This window comes from Thamnophis sirtalis, unplaced genomic scaffold (assembly GCF_051295495.1).
Source record: "Thamnophis sirtalis isolate CommonGarterSnake01/CBP01778 unplaced genomic scaffold, rThaSir2_p1.2 scaffold_1, whole genome shotgun sequence".
Taxonomy (NCBI): Eukaryota; Metazoa; Chordata; class Lepidosauria; order Squamata; family Natricidae; genus Thamnophis; species Thamnophis sirtalis.
In genome coordinates, this window is record NW_028261381.1 from 80810422 (window position 1) to 80832424 (window position 22003).

The 22003-nt window shown below is 44.2% G+C and overlaps 1 protein-coding gene across 1 annotated transcript in view; it reads left to right on the plus strand.

The window, feature by feature from the left end:
- The first annotated feature begins 10837 nt into the window (after nucleotides 1–10837).
- The window catches only part of SOX6 (SRY-box transcription factor 6), a 476183-nt gene continuing 465017 nt past the window's right edge, over nucleotides 10838–22003 (plus strand). The window contains exon 1 of the mRNA XM_087717470.1: nucleotides 10838–11357. The gene's annotated coding sequence lies outside the window, so the exon portion shown is untranslated. The remainder of the gene's footprint in view (nucleotides 11358–22003) is intronic.

Consider the following 22003-nt stretch of genomic DNA (forward strand, 5'->3'; position numbering starts at 1 on the left):
ACCCCAAATCCAGGTCTCTGTTTACCAACAGTTTTATCTAGATTTGGTTTGTCCTCCTTCATCCAACCCATGGTGGACATTAGGTAACATTCCAGAGCACTGACTTCTTTCTTGGAATTAGAACATGGGGAAGGGTAGAGGACTAGAATTAGGATTACATGTTTGCTTTTAGGCAGAACTAAAAGCTCAGCAATACCACAATGTGGCAGTATTTTATATGGATACTTCTATGACCTCTGGGTTATGTCTTTAGCTAGTGGAAAAACCAGTTGCTTTGACTCGTGTTATAAAACCAAAACGTAATTGTAATTCAGGCCTTAGTTAAATTCTTACCGGTAACTCTGGAACGTGGTTCTGTTTTCCCTATCATTCAATTCCTACCCCCCCCCCCTTTGCTTTGTGTAACTTTGAGTCAGTCTTGATTCCTAACTACACGGAACAGAGCATAAAGTTGCCTTGGCAATATTTTTGGAAGTGGTTTGCCTTATTCCTAGGGTTGGGAAATTCTTAGACTTGCCAAAGCCTGGCTTCATGATTAAGGCAGGAATGGAACTCTCACAATCTCCCAGCCAGCTTCTAGCCAAGTGTCTCTAACCTGTAGAAGAAATAGTGGCTCCTATAATTGAATTATGGGAAAGAAAAATAATACTGCCATATTTTATGACTACTTATTCAGAAAGTACCCTATCCTTTTCAGCCTATTCGACTCCCCAGGTAAACATACATACAATTGTGGCCTTCTCTGTAGATAGGAGATATTAGCATCTAACAAGAAATGTTTCAGTGTTTACTGTTCAGCAAGGCTATCTAGGAATAGAGATGCCTCATGAATCTTCATGTTTAGCAGTATTAAGAATGGAGGACTGTCCTAAAGAACATCTTCAAAATATTAAGATCAGTTTCAGATATATATATATATATATATATATATATATATATATATATATATATATATATATATATATATATATATATATATATATATATATATATATATATATATATATAATCTGTTTATTTATTTGTATCTCACTTTTATTATTTTTACAAACAATTCCAGGCAATAAACAAATCCAACACACCTATTTTCCCCACAACAAAGCTGTGAGGTGTGTTGGGCTGAGAGTGAATGGCCCAAAGTCACCCAGATCTCCAAATAAAAAATCAGACTTGTAACTGACTTAATTTTTCATTATTGGGAGGCTACCTTCATTATTCAATTATTAGCTTTCCACTCTTGTGCCTGTCAAAGTAAACTTATTTTCCCTTTCAGAATTACTAGCTATTAACCAATCATAGAAAAGAAATTAACATTTCTCCAGATAAAAATGTTGGTCCGAGAGGCAGTCAGTTTGCCCTCCCTTAAATTAGAGAACTCCCATTGTGGTTTAGTACAAGCAATACTTTCTAATTTTAAGTTCTAGAGAGCATTTGCATCGCTTTCAAGCTTATATAACAGCATTATACAGTTGGAAATAATATTGCCAGACAAAACCGTAGCTCCCAGATTTCTGCTAGGTTTTATTAATACTATACACATTTCACTGGAAATAAACCCCACTTTGTAGCTTCCTGGAACTTAGTCTGAATTATTTATTTTTATTTTATTTGTTTTGTTTTGTCAGGCATGCATAAAATCCTGTCTTACAATATTACAAAGATGATGGATATGAGGCTGACAGCAGTTGATTGTATAAATATTAGAGAGTAAATCCCACTAAATTCAATGGTATTTTATTCCTGAATAAAATATGTGGAGGGTTAGAATGCTTAGGGCAATCCAATGCCTCGTTCCTTGAGTTGAAGACTAATTGGGACTAACTTCTGGCAAATTTAGGATACCAGCTGAACTGATCTGAGGGTGTCCGTCCTGGCTCACCTGAAGGTGGGTGGCAGAGACGCAGCAGTTTTGATCTCCCCCCTCCCGGCATCCATAATCCAAGGATAGGCAGCAGAAACCCACTAGATTTTGACGGTTTTTTCAACCCAGCAGGTTTGCAGCCTTCCACGATTTCTCTTCCCCGTTCATCGGCGTGATCTGGTCGAGCGCTTCTGCGATCCCCTTCCAATCCTTTGTTAGCCTCCCTGTCATTATTTTAAAGCTCAGATTATTGTTGTTGCTGCTGCTGCTGTTTACGGTTGTGGTGGTCCCGCGAAGTATATTCCTCGCTCAGCTTCCTCCCGTCTCCCACCACCCACGGGTTGCTATTCGCGGACTGGCCTCCAGGTGGCGTTTTAGCCACATCCAAGCTGTTCGCTGCCCTGCGAACGGCGGGAGTTGGACAAGCCGGCGTAGCTCTCGTTTGACTAACGGTGCCGCTCATGTTTTGGTTTCCAGATCCGTCGCGTCCGCCCGCCGGGTTAGCAAAGGAAAAAAAGGTTTCCCGAGGATCCTCTTAACTTTCCTTGCCCGAGGCCCGCCGCACTCACAACACCCGAGCCCTGCTTAAAACACAGCGGTCCCTTCGCTCGTTACTCCGCCTCCCCGCTCCTTACCTGGCTCCATGCAGACTTTGCGCCGCTCTTCCCCAACGGCCCTCCATAAGGGGCCGGACTTCAACGCCCGCCGTCGCGCCTGGGTTGTTGTTGATGTCTGAGGACGTTGGGGGCTGTAGTCCAACACCTCTGAGAAGGACCCAGGTTTAGGCGGGCGCGTTGATGCGGAGGATGCTCTGTGTTAGGCAGGGGGTAAGGGGCGCTTAGACCGGCTCCATGTCAAAGATCCCCAAGGCGGAGAGCTCAGCTGACCTCCCCAAAGGGAAGGGCAATCCCAATTGGGGAGGAAGGAAGGGACAAGGGGCACTACGGTTGACGCTGCTGCCTCGCTCTCTTGGGCCGCCGTGGGGCATCTGAGCCGGTCGCTTCTCTCGCGCCCCTTCGCTCCCTCCCTCCCTCCCTCTCCTCCTCCTCTTCCTCCCCCCTCCAGCTCAACCAAGAAGTCAATTGACAAGCGCCCCAGTTCGCGGCCGCAGTCTTCCCCGCCCCCACCGCGCCCCCGTCCTCTCAGAGAGCGCGGACCAAATAGCCGAGGGCCGGGGGAGCCTTTCTGCCCGTCAGGCTTGCTTGTGAGATCCAGGAAGCGGTAAGGATGCCCAGGCGATGCCGAGAAGTGAAAAAGAAGGAAAACGCGAGTGGGGAGGACAGAGGGCGCGGAGGGAGCGTGAGTGGTCGGTCTGCAGGGAGGGGGGCGGGACTGTGAGTCCGGGAGGGTATTTTAAAACACTTTCCAGAAAGCCACCACTTCTCCTCCTTTGGGCTGCTAAACACGGCCCTGCCTGGATTTGAAACGCTTCTTGAACTCACACGGAGCCTTCTGGGGACTTTCTACCTCTTCCATTCAGAGCAAGTGTCGTTCTGCCGTTTTCGGGGTAGGTGTGGAGGGTGTGTGTGTGTATGTGTATGTGTGTATGTGTGTGTTGGGGATGGGGTGGGAAGAAAGATGAGGTGACAGGTGAGAAATGGCTTTTTTGTTTTTCAAAAAAGGAAACTTTGTTTTGAATTTGTCCCTGGACGTGTGCAGAGGGCAGGCGCTCAGGATTATTACTAGGGACTACCTGCTTGGAATGTCTCCATTATCCTCTGTTGCTTTAGGTGCAATACAATATATGTTTTTGCCTTAGAGACAATCTACTATTTGATTGAATTATTCATTTTTCTCTCTCCCCCGCCCCCCCTCCCCGCTTCTTTTGGTGTAGACTGCATCTGGGGACTCTGATGTGACGTGTAGACTTCTCCTTTTTTTGGCAGGAACAAAGGGAATGTGGAAATGAAAGAGAGGAGGGAGCGAGGCTGGCAGATGTGATGAGCTGCGGTGAAGGTGTATCCAGTTTGGCACTCCCCCCTCTCCCTCTCTCTCCCTCTCTCCCTCCTCGCAGCTTCGGTGAATCACAGCCTTCTTGCAGGCAGCCTGCACTCTCGCACTGTAAGTACCCCCAGCCTTCTCTCAGTAGTAGTAGCGGCAGCAGCAACAGCAGCAGGAGACAACCCCCTCCCCGCGCGCGCCCCACTGCCGTCGCTTTTCCCTCAGCTTGCCTTTGAACTTCACGTGTGGAGCCGAGAGGGATCTTCCCGAGCAACTTTCCCAGAGAGGGGAAAGCTCTCGCGCGCAACTTTTCTGTGGAATTGCCTCTGGCGGAGGGGGTGGGATGAGTGTGTAGATGGGAGGGGGAGAAAACCAGATGATCTGCCCGCTTTTGTTTGTTGGGGGGAGCCGGGAGGGGGGCAGGTAAAGGCGGGGATATGATTGGGACTTGGAGTCGCTTTGGTTGTTAATTGCTGCGGTGCCACTTTCGCTGCGGGGACAGAACTCGTCTGGAGAGATAGAGACTTCAGCGGGGTCTCTGTGTGCATAGGGATGGGGCGGGAGGATGATTTGGGGTGATTTACTTCCTCCTCCCCACCCAATCTCTTCGGGGAGGAAACAGTGGCGGGTGGATGGATTCTGATCGACTGTCGGGATCCTCGTCCGGAGGATGAATCTAGTAGCTTTGCCTAACAAAAACTTTTTGCTACTTTTGTAGCGGTTTTAGTTCCCACTTTCACGCCTAGGAAATACATTTGGGTCTTGCGGTTTATTCTGAAAGTTGTGTTTGAGTTGTTAAACCACGTCTCAAGCGTTCTCCTCCCTCCTTCTCACATGTAAGTCCCTCCCCTATTCCCGAAGCACCAGTCAATATCCCAGGTAGGGAACAAGTTTCCCCCATTACTTCTTTAAACGTTTATTCCAGCGTAAGCCCCACTGGTTTCCTTACAGGGACGTCTTCCCGCTAGTCCTCCTACTGAACGTCCCCAGGAGCGGGCTCTGGGGCAAGGCACAAGAGTCTCGGTCCTTTCCCTTTCGCCCTCCTCCTCGTTCGCAACCAACCGCCTTATACTTCCGCCCTTGGAGATATGCTCCAGGTTGCCCGTGCGTGTCCCTTCCAGGGAGGCAGCTTCGGGACGACATGCCTGGTGAGAATCCCGGGGCTTCCTTGGGGTGGAGGAGATACAGTGGCGGAGAAAGGGGACTTTATGGAGAAACCAACGAAAAGAAAGTCAGGGTCCTCGGATTCGCCCACCCTGGTTTTGGTCCTGCTGAGTTGCGCTCCCCAATGCTGCTGAAACTCGATATGCCCTGATAGGTGGCCACTGCTGTCCTTGCTCTCTTGGTCCCCTCTGTCCATCTCAGACACGAAACAACTCAATGTTGTTGTTGGGTTTTTGGGGGGAGTGGGGAAAAAATGACAGATGGCATGATACAATGCACTCGGGCTTTATCAACGCAGCATCTCACTTAGGAGCGGAGTCTCTTTCCTCCCGTCAGTTGAGAGTCCAGTCTCGGGTGGCGGGAGAATAAAAAGTTCGGAGGCGTGCTAGAGGGTCTGGATTTTTTACCCGGACGAGGCAGGCACTCTTTTTAAAAATCGGTGGGTTCCTCCAGATCGGGAGGGTCAACGAGAAAGCGCCGCAACACTTCCCACACTCGCTTCCTCTCTGATCTGGAAAAGCCTCGGTTGGCCGTTTTTCGGCTCCGATCGCCTCTAAAAGCCAAATATCTTGGTGGGCGAAAGTCATACTACAGCTTGAAAAAAGGCTTCTTTTCAGTACGCTTTGCTGGAATCAAATTGGGAGGGCAGGCGTGGTAAATTCCCATCTGAGCCCCATGCAACAAGTATGCATTTCTTGTGCAATTTAATCCTAATTTCTCTCCCCCCCCTTCTAGGTTAGCAAACATATTTTGCACTGTCTCTTCTAGATTTAGACAATGTTTCTAAATTGGCCCCAAAAATGCGTTTGGTTGCCAATAAGTGTTTCCCACCTGATGCTTTGTTGGCGCCTTGGCTGGTTTCACGCCTGGCAGTGCGCTGCCAGACTGATGGAAGAGCATCAGATATGGTACTTTTGATTCTGGACCTGCTTTTATTCATCCAGATGCAAGAACAAGAAGTGGTACCTTGGTATCGCAAAGTAACGCATCCAAGAGTTAGTTATGTAAGCAACATCATCTACTAGATGCGCATTCGCGGACAGCCAAAGGAATCTGCGCATTTGTGAATTACACAGGTCGCTTCATCATCGACTGATTTTTGTCGGCGCGATTACCCGCGCTTTGCACATTGTTGACATTCTCTTACTATCAACTTTCCCCTTTATTACAAAAAGGGGAAATGGTTCAAAGAATACCTGTGCACATTTTCTTTCTTTAAACTCTGCTACTGTGTTAACTCATGTGTTTCTCTCCCTCGTTTTCAAGACGAAGTGATAACGTGCAAACCAAACAAGGAGGAACGTTGCACAGGGGAAAAAAAATCATTCAGGGCACAAGGCGCAAACTCTAAGGTAGACAAACTGTCTGTATTGAATGAAAAAAAATAGCTGTAAATAAGTTTTGATACAAAACCGGCATCCGTGGAATTACGAAATATCTACGCAAATTATATATACTAAAGAGCTCTCATTTTCAAAAGAAGCAGGAAAATTGTACATAAAATATATTGTAGGGAAGTTTCGGAGGAACATCAGATTTTAAAATTTCAAACCACCTATTTCTAATGATCTAGAATTTTAAAATACTGATTTCCCTAAAGTGGCATTCCGATGGATCAGAATCTTTTGAAGAGCCTTGGTCGGGTTTCAGAGAAGAAAAGCTTTTATTAGATCCTAAAAAATCAACACACACACACGCGCGCGCACACTTTCTTCTCCCAGCTGAACCGAAACCCAACCAGATCAGAGCAAGCCCCCACCATCTTTTTCTTTCCAATTAGCAGAACGTTGGGATTTTTATTTCTTTAGGCTTTGTCTGGGTTCTTCCCAAATCCACATGTCTGGACTTCAGAAGGTTTCGGTGGTGCGCTGAGGCTTGGCCTTTAGGAGGGGAGCGGGTCTTTTAAACCAGAAAAGTTTCCCTGTTACTTTCTGAACATACGGTGGGGGGCGGGGAGGGTAAGGGGAGACCTTGTGGAAGGGGTGGGAGGTGGCCAAGGCGAAGCCCGAAATACAAAGCCAAAGAAGCCCCCCCCCCCTCCAAAGGTCTCTACTCTTGTAAATTTGGCGCCTGCACCCTACACTAAAACCCCTTGCGGCTCGGTGCACAGGACGTAAAAAGGGAAAGTCACTTCTATTTCCTTACGTTAATTCTGGCGCCTCCGGAGACTCTGAGAAGCCCCCAGTCAAGGACTGACTTTCGGGATGGGGAGGAATAGAATCGCCTCCCCCAAAATAAATGAATAAAAATTGAGCGAGCCTTTTGCTTTTCAAGCAACAGGTTGTGTTTTAATCTCCTCTCCGTTTCTTTTCAGCGCTGCCTTCCCTTTCTTTCCCCTCGGTGATTAAGGAGAAAACAAAAGTTCCTAACATGTCCAGAATTGCTTTGCGGCCCAGGAAAATGGAGTGGGAAAGGCAATTCTTCCAAACTGTCCCCTTCACAATCTTCACGACCCGGCCAGGTTCTAGCTGTCCTCCGGTCAGGGTGTTTCATGGCGCCCCCCCCCCCCACTGTTCACAGGCCAGTGCAGACGGAAGTGATTACTTCTCACTTAAATCCAATACTTTACCTATTTGTCTCGTAGTTAAACGTTTCCCTCACTTTCTTAACGGGCCACTCTCTCTTAACGCATTCCTTTCCGAGTTTTTCCGTAGTTAGACGGAGATAAATAGCTGAAATTTCTGCAGAATGTAGGCACTCGTCTGCCTGGTCTGGCTTTAAGCGTAGCCTGCTTACTCCGGAGAAGTTCCTGCGGCCTTCCGAGGACGTCGAGTTGGGCGTCGTCGGTAGAAGTGAAACGTGGATCTTTACGGAATGGTCCCCTTCACACCTTCTTGGGAGTGGGATAGCGGGACTTCTTCAGCCCTTGTTGGCTAGAGAGTAAAAGGTCGGCCGGCTCAGCAAAATTAACTAATTCCACTAGAGGATTAGAGTCAAAGTGTGGCTTCTAACCTGGGCGGGATTCCCTCGAGTTTATTTCAATCCCCCTCAGCATCCTCTCTGCCTCTTACTCTTGTCCTTCATTTGGATCTGTGCCTTCCTCTCTAACAGTGAATAATCTCAGGCTTTTTTCCCCTCCCTTTTTGGCGCATTTCACAAGGCCTGCCTCTCCCTTCCTCCTCTCTTTCCCTTCTCCGCTCTGTCCCCCACCCCACCCCTCGCCTTGTCCACAATTGATCCCAACCACATCCCAACTTCAGGTATGAGAGTGGAGAGTCCATTAGGGTTTTACTGTTCGGCGTCTAAAGGTACCCAGCAAAGCTCCAGAAATCAGCAGCTAATTCTAGATCCATCTAAGGGGGAGGGAAACCGCCTGCCCTCGAAGTGAGTGAGTCCCGCTGATTTCAAGGTGCCAACAGGACAAACGCTGACTGAGCGGTCTAAGCGGGGCGTCCAAATCAACCCACCCAACCAGGATCGCACGGAAGGTTTGTGAGTGTTCCTTTACCACCGTCCTAAGTCTCCGAATAATTTTATTGGCATTTATTTATATTGTAGTCGCTTTGCTTTGATTCCGAAGGGTGAAGGCGAATGGCTGCTGACCCGCAGCCTGAAGAAATGCCTCTGCGTAAAGAACCCCTGGGTAGGATTGCGAAGTTGCAGGCATCTGTACTTTAGGGCTAAATCAACCAGGCTCAAAGAAAAGGATGCAATTGCGAAGCATCTAATTACGCACGTACGAATCCTAGAAATCGGTCGGATTTCTGAAGGCAATCAGCCCAGGTTTGAGCCAGCCAGGAACGAAATATTGGCTCGACTGTGCCATTCATAAATAAATGGAGCTGGCGGGAGGGGGAAAAAGCGCTTAATTTAGAGTTGTACCCAGGAATTATTTCCATAAAATAGTGTTACTTCTAAAGGATTTGTAAATGAACCGATCTCTCTTGTAACTAGGAATAACCTCTCTGGAGTTATCCCTCTTGCTTGTCCCTAAGTAAAGGGTTTACTTCTGACCAGTCCTAGGGGTCCGTTTATTGTTGTATCAAATCGGAAGAACGCTTATTTACTGATGAGCCTCAACAAAAGGCATTTTTCTGGGCAGTCCACCTTAGAGACTACTATGCCGGCCGCATGGGAAGCGTGCCTATGTTTGCAGCCCCATTGCCTGATAATTCGCTCGCAGGTAAAACCCCCTCGGGGATGGCCCTTACTCTCAGGAAAGTGTGAGCTTAATAGCTCTCCGAGAGAGGCGGCAGAAAGCGAGCAAGCAGCGAGGGAGAGATTGATGGTTTGTGGTTGGGAATGCGCGCGCGCGTGCGTTGGAGGCGGAGGGGGGGGGTGAGAGGAAGAGAGGGAAAGGGAGAATGAAATTTCACTTTCTCTTTGGCGCTCACTTTCTCTCCGGCCCTTCAATCTTGCTCTCTCCCTCTTCCCCGCTCCTCTCAGCGCGTGTTGCTAGCTTTGCCATTGGGGGCGGGCGCGCGACAGCAAGCAGCCCTGCCTCCTTTCGCCGTTCTCCGATCGATGCCCCGGCCACTCTCTGATGTTGCGCGAAGGGAAATGCTTTGAATACTTACGACATGGCCGCTCGTATTGATTTGCGAGATTGACAGGAGTGAAGCGGCGCCTTCACTTGTGCGCCTTCTGTGTGTGCGCGCAGGAGGGGGGGGGGTGGAGGGACGGCGCTCAGGGGCGGGAGGCGGCCAAAGGGGGGTGGGGGGTGGAAAGAGAGAGAACCAAGCCCAACCACAAATAATAATGACTCTTCGATTGTAATTAAATCTCCAGGCAACCCGTCGGCAAACTTAGACCGAAGATCTGATTTTTTTTTTTGCAACATAACCATGGCCCGGAGAATCATCAGCCGCGGCCCATTGCGCTTGCTTCTTTCGCTAGTATAATAGATTATTTTGCAGTTTATTCACGCTGTCCTAGAGTCAGTTGCGCTTCTCCGGTTTCCTTGCTTCCCGTCACTACATAATTTTTGTTTTTTAAATAGAAGATTCCAAGCCTTTTTTTTTAATCGACATACTGGATCTCAAAGAAGGTAACTTGGCAGGAAACCCAAGCAGCGCTTATTGTATCGTTGTGACCTGTTGTTGACTGAAGTTGCGAGTGCGTGTTTTTGTGAGTGTGTGTGGGGGGGAGAGGCGGCGGGACAGCTTGGCTTTGGTGTAGATCTGTCGACCCTGTTGTAAGAGGGTCTTCCACGTTTCATTGGTGCCGACATATGCGAGAGAATACGGTACTCCTGGCGCTGTCTTTTAAGGGCTGGTTAGTTGCAATTGACCAAAGCAGCCGCCGCGACAACAGCCGCCGCGTCCGGAGGTAGCTTGTGAAGTTAAGAGATTTCTGAATGGTTCTCCGGCACGGTTCCTTACTGCTAGGCTTTCTGGGGAGGGTTGCCGTGGTGGCGGCGATGGGGCTGGGAAGGGGAGCAGCAGACTGGCGGAGAAAGTCCTTGCGCTGCTAATCTGGGGTGAGTTTTCAGAAAAGATCCCAAGTCTGCGTAAAGAGGAGAAATCACAACAATGCTGCTTCGTTTCTCCTCTCTCTTTCTCTCCTCCCTGCCTCTGTCTCTCCACCCCCCTCCCCGGTTCCTTTCCCTTCCGCCCTCCAAGTGGCGTCTATTTTAAAACGTAGTGACAGATCCATGTTGTATTTTAAGATCACCCGCTGCCTGCCTGCGAACACATGGCGCTCGAGAGAGAGAGATTGTGCGTAAGAGAGAGATAGTAGCATAGGCAAGGCGAGGGAACAAGAGAAGAAAAATAAAATCTTAAACGTCAACTTTGGGGAACACAAAGCGGCTGTTATTTCTCCAAGAGGCGCCTGCCTTCGCCCGCAAAACTAGTAGGAATGGGGGAATGAGGAGGTGTGTTAGCGCCTTGAATCCCGTCCGCTAACTTTGAGGTGGGTAAACTTCTCAAGAAGTTCGGCGCTAGCGTGCTTTAATATATCTATCTATCGGCCGAGAGATCTTTAAGAAAGGAAGGGAGGGATCGAGGCAATGCTGCCTTTGGCCACAGAGGGGCAGTCTATCGAGGAGTTGCCGCGTCCGTGGCGCCTTATCTCTCTACAGGCAGAGGCTAGGATAAAGTTATACCGAAAACTTTAAAATTGATATCACACCCTAATTTGTGTTCTACAGGGAGGGGGAGAGGAAAAAAAAGACAGAGCTCAAAAACACACCGGGCTCTGCTTACACCATGAGAAGGGGAGCTCTTGGCGGCGTTGTGGGCTCGCCCTACATTCAGCGGGGGAGTTCTCGCTGTGTCTTAGCTCTTGCCGGAGGTCATGCAAATCGACCTTAAAAGAATGCATAAGCCATAAATTAAAATAAACCCCGTAGCCACGGACTGATCCGTAAGTAGGCAACAATACCTAACCTGGACAAAACGGCTTTCCTTGCCAGCTGGAAGAAAAGGATAGCGCCTAAAGTAACCGTAAAGTAAGTTCCCAGGAAGTCTTGTTTTTCTTCACTTTTTCTCTTCTTTCTGGGGCTCCGTGATTGTTGTTTTGTGTTTACCTTTCTGTGCAACCTTGGTCGCCCGGAGGCTGCCCGTGGAGCAGGAATTTTAAACGGGCTTGCAGAAAAGGGGGGGGGGGAGTGCGGCAAGGTGTCTCCTCGCCCCCCCCCCCTTTCCCCTCAAAAGTGCTGCTTGGAGAAGATCCCGTTTTAGTTGAGTGTTTGTAAGAAGTCCCGATAGGAAGATAGTTGAGATGTTTTGTGTAATTCTGCCGGTTCTCAACCAACCATACTTGCATGCCGTTCTTCGGGGACTTGTCTGCCGAGTTTAAACCGGTGGATGTGCGTAGTTTGAATCGCGCCCCCCGCCCCGCATTTTTCTAGGGGGGGGGAGAGAAAGAACAACACATGAACGCGCCCGTGAATTTAAAATTCTTTGCCGAAGTAGGGAAAGCAAAGCTGTTCTACGGCGGGGTAAACTAAGATTAAGGGTGCGCGTTTGTCTGCGAGCGGAGCGTGGGATTGAAGGCGGTCGGTCCGCTCTGGCATTGCACACACAGGGCGCCCCCGCGGCTTGCACGTGAATAATTTAAGCCGCTTTCGATGGCGCGGAGCTCCCCAGCGCTTCGGCGTCCCCGTGGCCGTTCCGGGGCCTCCGCTCCGCCTCGCCACCGCACCCGCTGGCTGGAGGCACACCCGCCTGAGCCAAGCAGGCCCGTGGGCTCAATCGGAGGCACCGAAGGTCTCGATTTGATTCATCGCCGCTCGCCTTTGCACGGTTTCCTGGGTGTTTTTTAAGGACGGCGAGAGGAGAGGGGCAAATGTCGAAAAGACAACGGAGCGTTGTTGTGTCTGGGTGTCAGGGAGATCCTGCCCGGGCTTGGGAGCCTGCGGGTAGGAGATTAGCTGTAGCCTCCAGGGTGTTTCCCCCAAAACACAGACACGGAAACTTTCTGAGATAAACAAGCTTCTTTCGGCCTGTTGTTATGCAGATTAGGAAAACGTTTTGCATGTGGGTTTCTTTTTAATAGCCCACTGACGTAGGATAGGCAAGTTTGGACCTAATTTTAAGGGTGGGGGGAGGGAGAAGGAAAAGAGATTTATTTAAAAACACTGCGAACTTTCACTGTGGTTTTGCCTGAAAAGAATGGGACCTCAGGACAAAACAGAATATTTTATATTTTGCTAAATCATAAAGAACGAGTAGACGAGGGAGGAGAAAAAAGGTAACAACCACACAAACACACACACACACACACACACCAAACATACACACATACATATATGCATACAATCATACACACACTTTACAACTAGACTGCACTAGTACTGAAACCTTTGCATGTTCACCCATTTTAACATGGACACTGAATAGGATGTACAACTCAAACCTGTCATTCTAAAGGTATGGATGGGTTAGGCAGGAATTTGTGTGTGCGTATCTTTGCGTTTTGAATGTGCACCTCTCCTTGGATCTGTATCTTAATCTTCCTTAAAAATAAATTTGAGTTGCCTCCCCCCTCCTCGCTTCAAATGTATTTTTAGGGAGGTACAGATACCAAGGAAAATAATTACGTTACTTGGATTTCGTTGGCAGCTCAGAGTAGCTTGACACCTGGCAGAGAACTTCTGATGCGTTTTCTTTAAACTCTGCCTCCTTCTCCTTAACTGTGTTTCTTATAATACATTCTTGTGTTAAGTGAGAAAGACTATTTGTAAAACAATCTCTTGGCTAGTTCCAGTGTTGGATGAAGCTGATCCTGTAATGGCATTTTGTTTTGAACAGTTGCTGTAGTTGAAGTTCCCTCATAAGGTAAGGTGGCACTGGCTTGTAAGGAGGTCCAAATGCCACATTTATAATTAGACTGCCAATTCAGCACATTGTATCCCATTGCTATACAGGGATATATATATTGCTGTGCCTGGCCTTTCTCTCAATAGCCTGTATTGAGAAATCAGTCAATTCAACTACCTCGATTTTGGAATCGAATTTAGAATGGGAGAAGGGAAGGGACTTTCTTTCTTTCTTTCTTTCTTTCTTTCTTTCTTTCTTTCTTTCTCTCTCTCTCTCTCTCTCTTTCTTTCTTTCTTTCTTTTTCTTTCGCTCAGCCAAAGAATAGCGGGATCCTAACTGGAATTCATACACCAAATGCAAGTTGGGCAAGAGATTTCCCCCCTCCCCCTTGTGAAGGGGTCTCACAGAAAAACATATATGTAGATTTTAGAGGTGTGTGTGTGTGTGTTTAGGACACCCAGAGAATTGGACAATTACACCTGCGCTTAGATCTGAACCCAGGTCTCTAGAGAAGGTTGTTGGTAGTGGTTGGGGGGGGGAGTGAACCTTAAGCCCTTTCTTGGGGACGAAGGTTAGCGCCTGCTTGCAGAGAGGAGCAGCCACCGCGACTCTCTCCTGCCACAATAGCAACGCTGCAGGGGAGACCCCCACTGCCTCCTCTCCTTGGGGCGGGAGAGGGGGCGCAGCTGGTTTGACACCCTTCGGCTGAGCGAGAGAGCGGGAGGGAGGGGAGAATGTCGGGGAGGCCAAGGTCATTTGCATTCGCAGGCCTTTCCCTCCAATCGACGACTTTCTAACGCCTCGGGAAGGAAGGAAGAAGCGGAGGGTTAGGGTTAGCTGGGGAACCTTGCGCGCGAGGCGGGAGAGAGAGAAAAAAAAGGCCAGAGGAAAGCGGGGGGGGGGGGAGGGCTCAACTGAGCTGAAGTTCCGCTATATTCTATATAAACTCAGCGGGAGATTTGCAATTTGCAAGGAGGCGTACGGGAGGGTGGGGAGAGGAGAAAGGCAGCCTGTGGCTGAAGCAGGCTCCCTGTACAATTGTCTTTCCCATTGAGAAAAGTGCCAGTGCCTATGTGTGTTTGTTGCTGTGTGTGTGTGTGTTAATGTCGAGAAGCTCCCAACCAAACCCCCCCTCCCCACTCAGGAGGTTGAGCGGCCTTTCTGCAAAGTTCGGCGGCAGCCGGAGCAGAGCGCCTAAGCGGGGCGCATCCAGCAGGGAAGAGAGCACGCGCCGTTGCGCCGCCTTCCCGCCAGCGTCCGCTGAGCGCGAGCGACGAGACGGCGGCCGAAAAGAGTTGCTGCTCCAGCGGGGTCGGCCGCGCGTGATCCTCCTCTCGCGCTCATCGCGCCAAAACTGGCTTGGCCGCCAATGGGGTGGTTGCCTCCTTGCCCGGCTCTTTTGTATACTTGCCACAACTCGTTTACGCAGCGCTAGTCCCAGGAAGCTTATAACGCCACCACCCTGACGTAAAGGGGTGACTGGTAAATAGTAGCTGGTCTGCACATAGCAAGGAAATGGCATCTCCACACGTTTCTCCTGAGTTTGTAGATGAATCATAGCGATGTTGCAGGTGTGGTGTGGTGGTGGTATTGTAACTGGGGTCATCCATACTGATGTCAGTTCAATAATCTCTCATCCCCCCCCCCAAAAAAAATTGGAGAATTATCAGCTATACAGGCCATACTATTCTAGAAGAGTATTGTTTTTTGCTTCTTCTGTTGTGGATTTGTAAGCTGGTTGAAGTACTTTCTTTTGAATGCCCAGCTATAAATACTACCCAGGAAAGTAATTCCATGTGTTTTCTCAACCCCATCCCTCTCCCCTCTTGCTTATCTTGACACCATCATTTCATGTGGCACTTAAATGTACTTCAATATCTACAGATTAGCCTGTTAAGTAAAGGGAAAGAGTGTTTCCGCGAGATATTTGTGATGCAGCTAGCCTTGCAATTGGGGTCCTGTGGCAGAGAGATTTTAGGTGGAGTAATGAACTTTGGTCAGAAGTCACTCTCCAAAGCCTGCCTGTTTTTAAGGTTCAGGTAGATTCCAACTCATTTTAGTGATTGCTGGGTGTGTGCATGGTCCAATCTATTCCTCCTTAAAATAAGAGCAAGCATTTTTTAAACACACACACACACACAAACACACACAGGGGGGGGGGGGGAGAGAATTGCAGTACTTCATGCTGAGCTATTCACCTGAGGCAAAACATATATCTTTTTGGTTCAGACTTGCATACCTTCTATCCTAGTTCTGTTTTTTGACCATGTCTGAGAGGTTAAGGGCCAAGCTGTTCCTGGAAAGAAAAATACATAAATAAGTACATTTTGTTTCATCTTTGTGATGGGGGAGCCTATTAAAAAGATGAAGACCATGTTTCATAACAAAATGAATGTTTTGTTTTCAGCGAACACCAAAATGCTTTTTCAGTCATAACCTTATTCAGGTTCAGAAGTGCATTTATTACCTTAAGAAATACCCATTAGCCTTTTCAAAAATGCTGTTAGACTTCTAAAACATATATGGTGAAAAACTGAAAAATGACAAGCTTCTTATATATGTAGTGTGTCTATGTAATGAGAAGCAATGTGTTGTTTAAATATTTTATCACTGTCTACATTATACATTCGTATTGTGTTTCTGTCATGAATATAATGTGCTTGGACCGTACTTTATATGTGCGTTAGTATATATAGCCACTTGTGTGCGTGCAAACATATATGCAAAACAATTGGAAAATTGTAAAAGTAAAATTTGATTAAATGTACCTATCACTTTGTAAATATGCTGGGATTGGAATTAAGTTACAAAAACAGAATTTTCAGAATGGCACTGGGATATTAAGGTGTTTTCTCCAATGTGGTAATTTGAGTGTAATTTATTGGAAGATTAGCAATCATTAAAACATTTGCAAACTCCCATTTTTCAGACAATGTTTGGATCCTAAAAATGTTTCTTCCTTTCTCACTTTTTATAGTATTGCAACAGGTTGCAACCAAAGAATATGGGTTCTTTACCATACCTTAAACTTAAACACACAGCACAAAATATATAGGTGTTTCTCATTGTATTCTTATTAACTGGTGAAAAAGATTTCCTTTTTTTAAAGGTCTGCTGTCTGGATTTTCAGATTGGAATAGATAGTTTGCTGAGTAAACATATATATTTGTGTAGTAGTTATTTGATATAGCTTATTATGTCTAATAGCTGTGCAATCCTTTCTGTATTTTCATAGATGTAAACCACACTGACTTTGGAAGATTTACAGTAGAGTCCTATGAATGTATATTCAGTCCCATTGCATTAAATGAGTTTAATCCTCGATGGGTGTAATAGGTTTGCAGGTCCTACTACATTTTGTAATACTGAACTGTAAATTATGTGGACTAGAAGACATAAGTATGCCGGCTATCAGAACATGTCTACCAATTAAAAAATTCCGTGTGTTAAGACCAGATGTTTCAGTTCTTCAAATATTTCTTTTAGTAATTAAATATATCTCTTTAATAATTACATATAATTATTTTAAAGTTGCCACTGTTTTTTGATGCCTACATGAAAATATAGGCATCAATTTGCAGTTTGCATTTTATTTGGGAAAGTTATGGGTTACTTGATATTAAAAAAAACTGTTGCCCATACCTATCATAGATTTATTCAAATATGCAGTGAAATTTTAAATAATTCTCTTTCAGCTAATAGAACAGGAACTTGGACAATCTGGATGTATGTTAAGGAAATAAGGATTGATACATACTTATCATTTTCCTTTCTTGTTGTTTGACAATTCAGTAAGTTTTAGTCCTATATGAATTCCTAAAGAAAGGATGTTTAGAGCTTAAAACTCTATTTATTGGTATTTATCTAATCAGCAAACATAGAGCTTATAAGAGATAGTTACCAGTGACTCATAATACAAAGTAGGTGAACTTTTGTTTTGAAATGAAGCAAAATTTTCCCTTCTGAAACAGATATACATATGATAAATTAGGAAATATAATTAATCTAGAACCCTGCAAGTCACAGGTGTTTCATCTAATGAATCTTATTGGTATATATAAAAAGAATATTGTAAGCAAGATTACATTTATTTATGCATTGGATGTTTACTGAATATTTGGTAGAATTTGATGGCAAGCAAGCAGCAGTGCTGAGATTGTTATCCTTGAAGGTTATTTATAGGTTTATAAAAACAACATGTTCTAGTTACTGTATTGGCATTCCAGAAGTTGTAATTATGAATAGTTTCATGTTGTGGTGAGGAGATTAGACTTGTTGAAATCCAAAATTTTAATGTTAATATAGTTATAACAAAATGGAAATCACGTGCAGCCATATTTTCAACGTACCCGAACAGTTCTACCTACAGGGTCGGTTGTCCTATTCTGTGTGCCACCAGGAAATCAGAGTTTTGCTAGCTGACTTCTGGTAATGTCATGTTTTTAAAAAGTGTAAATTGATATAGAGAGAAGCATCAAGTAAAACTGCATGAGAACAATTACGGACCTATTTATATAGTAGGAGCATAACCTTTATTTTTAAAGCATCTTTCGACTAAATTGGGAGGTGGAATAGCCTTGGGATGTTGCAGTTTGTCATTTCTGTACAGAGGATGCAAATAGTCAGTTCCATCTGCAGTCAGAGAAGATTGTAAAACCTCAGAAACGCTATGCGGACAGAATTCTTAACTGTAGGCCTTTCCCATCATTGTTTAGAATATCCAACTTTATCCCACTATTAGCCATTCTTTTTATAGTGACACTATGCTTAGTAAAAAAAAAAACTTCTAAGCACTGAGGTCAGGTGTAGAGATTGGATTCTAGTTTATTTTTTATGAATCAGATAAAGATTTCTGTGCGTGAGACCGTATGTGAAGATGAGAGAACAAGAGCATTTCCATATCAAAGGCAATATATCTGAGGCTGCATAGTAATTAAAATGTAGTGGTTTGGACTCTGTGCTTTCACTTAAGTAGAGTATTGTTAGGATCTTGTGCAGAACAGAACCAGAATCTCTGGAAATATAGTTGTAATCTTGCACATAACACTAGAAACCATATTCGGTTCATTACTTTGTGTTAGAGCTAGGCACCAAATGGAAAATATATTTCGATTTGAACCTGAACGATGCTGAGTTTGCTCAATCGTTCTGAATCTCTTGTGGCTTGGCAGGGGGAAAAAAAAACCCAACACAATTTTTTTTCCAGATTTACACCAAAATCTGGATCCTGGAATGATTTGTATGGGTGAATAGGACAAAGCTGATTACCCACCTTTTGCATTTCAGCAGCTTAATATATCTTACCAACATACCTCTCCATGCTTTCTTTCAGCTGCTACTCATGGTGGATGGGTGTGAAAATGAGAGCTTAGGTACAAGAAAAAAACAGAGATAACGTTATAAGAAAGAATGGTAAAGAGTGGTAATTAAGAACAAGCAAACTACGTTCTTAATGCTGAGCTTAAGTGACAAACTTGCTAGATCCTCACTCAAGGAAAAGAAAAGAGAAAATTGGTGCTAATTTTAAGGGCAGCTAAAAGCTTTGAGACAATGCTTAGACAGGACTCAATAACCTCTTCTTTCTTCAGAAGCACCTAGTTCAGAAGGCATGCTGACCAATTTCATCTTTTGGATAGGAGTTTCTCAAGATTGAATTGTTTTATTGGTTAACACTTTGGAATGGCCTATCTATGAGTTCTGATGAAGTCATCAGAATACCCAGGGAAGGGGAATCCTTTCTTTTATTTAACTAATAATAATAGACAAAATGTATAAGCCAAGGCTGACTTTTTTTGCATTAACATCCAGGGCTTTGGAAGAAACTGTAAGGTGGTCACATAACAACATGTGCACATATGGCCTTTGAGATTTTGCCATTATCTTTAGCATAATGATGATAGCACTATCTATAAAGATACAAAGTATATTCCCTGGAAAACATTCATGTAGTTTAATCACACAAAAATAAATGAGATACGGAGTTTGTGCCTGGGAGATGGGGTGGGGCAAAAATGAAGCTTGTGGATTATGATTTATGCAGTAGATTAATAGACTGTGCTGCTTCAGAAGGAAGAGATCCTTGCATTCAATCCTTTGCATTGAACAACAATCTTGGCACACAAATATTTGTATAGCATACCAGTTTGTATCGTGATATTTTACTTGGTAACTACATTACAAAGATGTGCAAAATATTTTTGAGTCTGGACTGTTTTCTGCTTGATACAGGGCATTCTTACATTGTTAAAAATCTTCCAACCTCAAAACATTTCAAATTTGAAACATTTTGCATATTTTTTTTTACTATACATACAATAAAGGCTGCTATTATTTGGAAACAAGTTACAATTGCAGCTTTAAAATGTATATGCTAATGCTAAGTACTTTAAATTTTATTACAAAGTAGTTCAGCATATCTACTTCAAATATGTTGTTTGCTTAAACCTATGTAAAGACTTTAAAAGCCATCCAAATTTTTTTCCTATAAATATTTTTTGTATTTGCTTTCTGTAATTGTATTGAGATATCGGGGATGTCCTACTTTAGTTTTCATTGCATTTATCTATTAAACCAAAAAGATTTTGGTTCATTTGGAATTTACATAATCAAAGAAATGCAGTTTTAGCTTTCTTGCAAGCCATGCCAAAGGAGCAAAATAAATTTGCTCAAATAATTATAACAAACACTATTGTTATTGGTAGAATGACTGTTGCTACTACTATCATTCCCATAAAAGAATTAGAAAGGATAAAATGCGGAGGGCCAATATCGCATATTTATAACATCAAAGTGAAAATCTGCCATAGTTGCAGCCTTTAAGCATTAAATCATGAGTGTAATCCCTAATTACACTACAAAACCTGGAGCGTTTGTACATACCATGGCTCTGTGTATTGATGCCGTAAATTCTGGGAGCTATATAAGGTCTGCTCAATATAATTTGCCTTTCCAAATGCTTTGTATGATTTTGAATTGATTTATAAATAATCTTTTCTTTGGCTAATTATCTTTTAAAAAGAAAATCTTAATATAGCAAATGTGGCGAACAATAAAAAGATTAGGTTGTGTAATTTTATATACACCTACCTGGAAGTAAGATAGGCCATTTGATAAAGTTTGCATAAGATGAAAAGCAAAATGTGTTGTAAGTGCATGAATTGAGAGGGAACAAGAATGGAAAAATTTAATTTGTATTCTCACTACTCGTATTTAAGTGTGTTATGTTTTAGGATTGGAGAGCGCTATGTTTAAATCCATGAAATGTCCTTCTCAATCCAACATTTCTCATAGAATTCTTATTGTAGGGATAAAAAGAAAGATCCCATATAAATTCTTGTCGGAAAGGTTGGATATAAATAGAAAACAAAAATTTATGATGTGTTTCTTGTCTGTGCGAACATACACTTTGCTCTAAACTTAGCTCTTTTTTATTTTCTTCAACGCTATCTTATGCATGTTTTTATTTCTAATGTATTATGGTCTTATGTTTATTTAAAGCCAAGCTCGTGTGGTTTCCTTTCAAGGAAGTATGTGCAGCATGGCTTCCTTAAAGAATGTGGAGTGATAGAAAATATTGATTTGGTCAATGCTACACACATTATTGCTAACTTTTGTGTTAGAGGTTAAACAAGAACAGTTAGAAAAAGACAAGAAAAAAACAACATTTTGCTTCAGGCTGGACAGTGTGCATCTGAAGATTAAAAAAAAAAAAAGAAACATTGTGAAAGATAAGGGATGGGCACGTTCAAAGAGAAGGAAGAGAAACAGAGAAGCTGGAGGCTAATACATTTTTTCAAATATGCCTAAACTCAATCTTCAGTTGTATTCAGCAACAGGCCAACAGAGATTGTTCCCTACACATATGTTCGAACTTTTTCGGGCTATTCTCCTTCATTCTTGCATCACAGACATTAAAAGAATATAAGCCCTGTCTCGAATGGTATGACTGTCGTGTGTTTTAAATTATGCATTGTTATGTGTTGTTTTTTTAATTTTTTGTCTGTATCCCCCTTCCCTGGTTTGAGTTGTGAGCCGCCCTGAGTCCCCCTCAGGGGGAAAAGGGCGGCATATAAATATAATAATAAACAAACAATAACTCCCCTTTGCCTTTATGTGGAGGATCAAATGGAAGTATCCCTAGGTTTCTCTCGTCCGTAATCATTTGCAATGTGTAAGCAGCTGCTGTAATGAATTCTTTTCTAAAGATATTGTAATCACCTTAATTTCCCTTCTGAGGATAATATCTTTAATATGCCTACTCCAAGGCAGAAATATTTCATCAGACAAAACAGCAAGCAAACCTTAGGTGTAGTTTATATGCTTCTACTGTGCTTTTTTTTGGGGGGGGGGGGGGCTCCTTTTTGCCTGCTAAAGAATTCTGGAAAACTCCAAAACCTGCATGCTATTTTGTGATCTCTGTGGTGGATAGATAAAATTATGGAAAAATAAAATTTGGGTTTTTAATTTATTACCTTTTAATAACCACAAAGAAGAGGGAGTCAAACTATTCTCCAAGGCACCTGAGGGTAGAACAAGAAGCAATGAGTGGAAACTAATCAAGGAGAGAAGCAACTTAGAAATGAGGAGAAATTTCCTGACAGTTAGAACAATTAATCAGTGGAACAACTTGCCTCCAGAAGTTGTGAATGCCCCAACACTGGAAGTCTTTAAGAAGATGTTGGATAGCCATTTATAGGGTTTCCTGCCTAGGCAGGGGGTTGGACTAGAAGACCTCCAAGGTCCCTTCCAACTCTGCTATTTTATTTTATTGTATTGTAATATTGTTAATTTATTAACTAGTCTTTGTCTGAAATTAATTCAGTTGGTATCCACA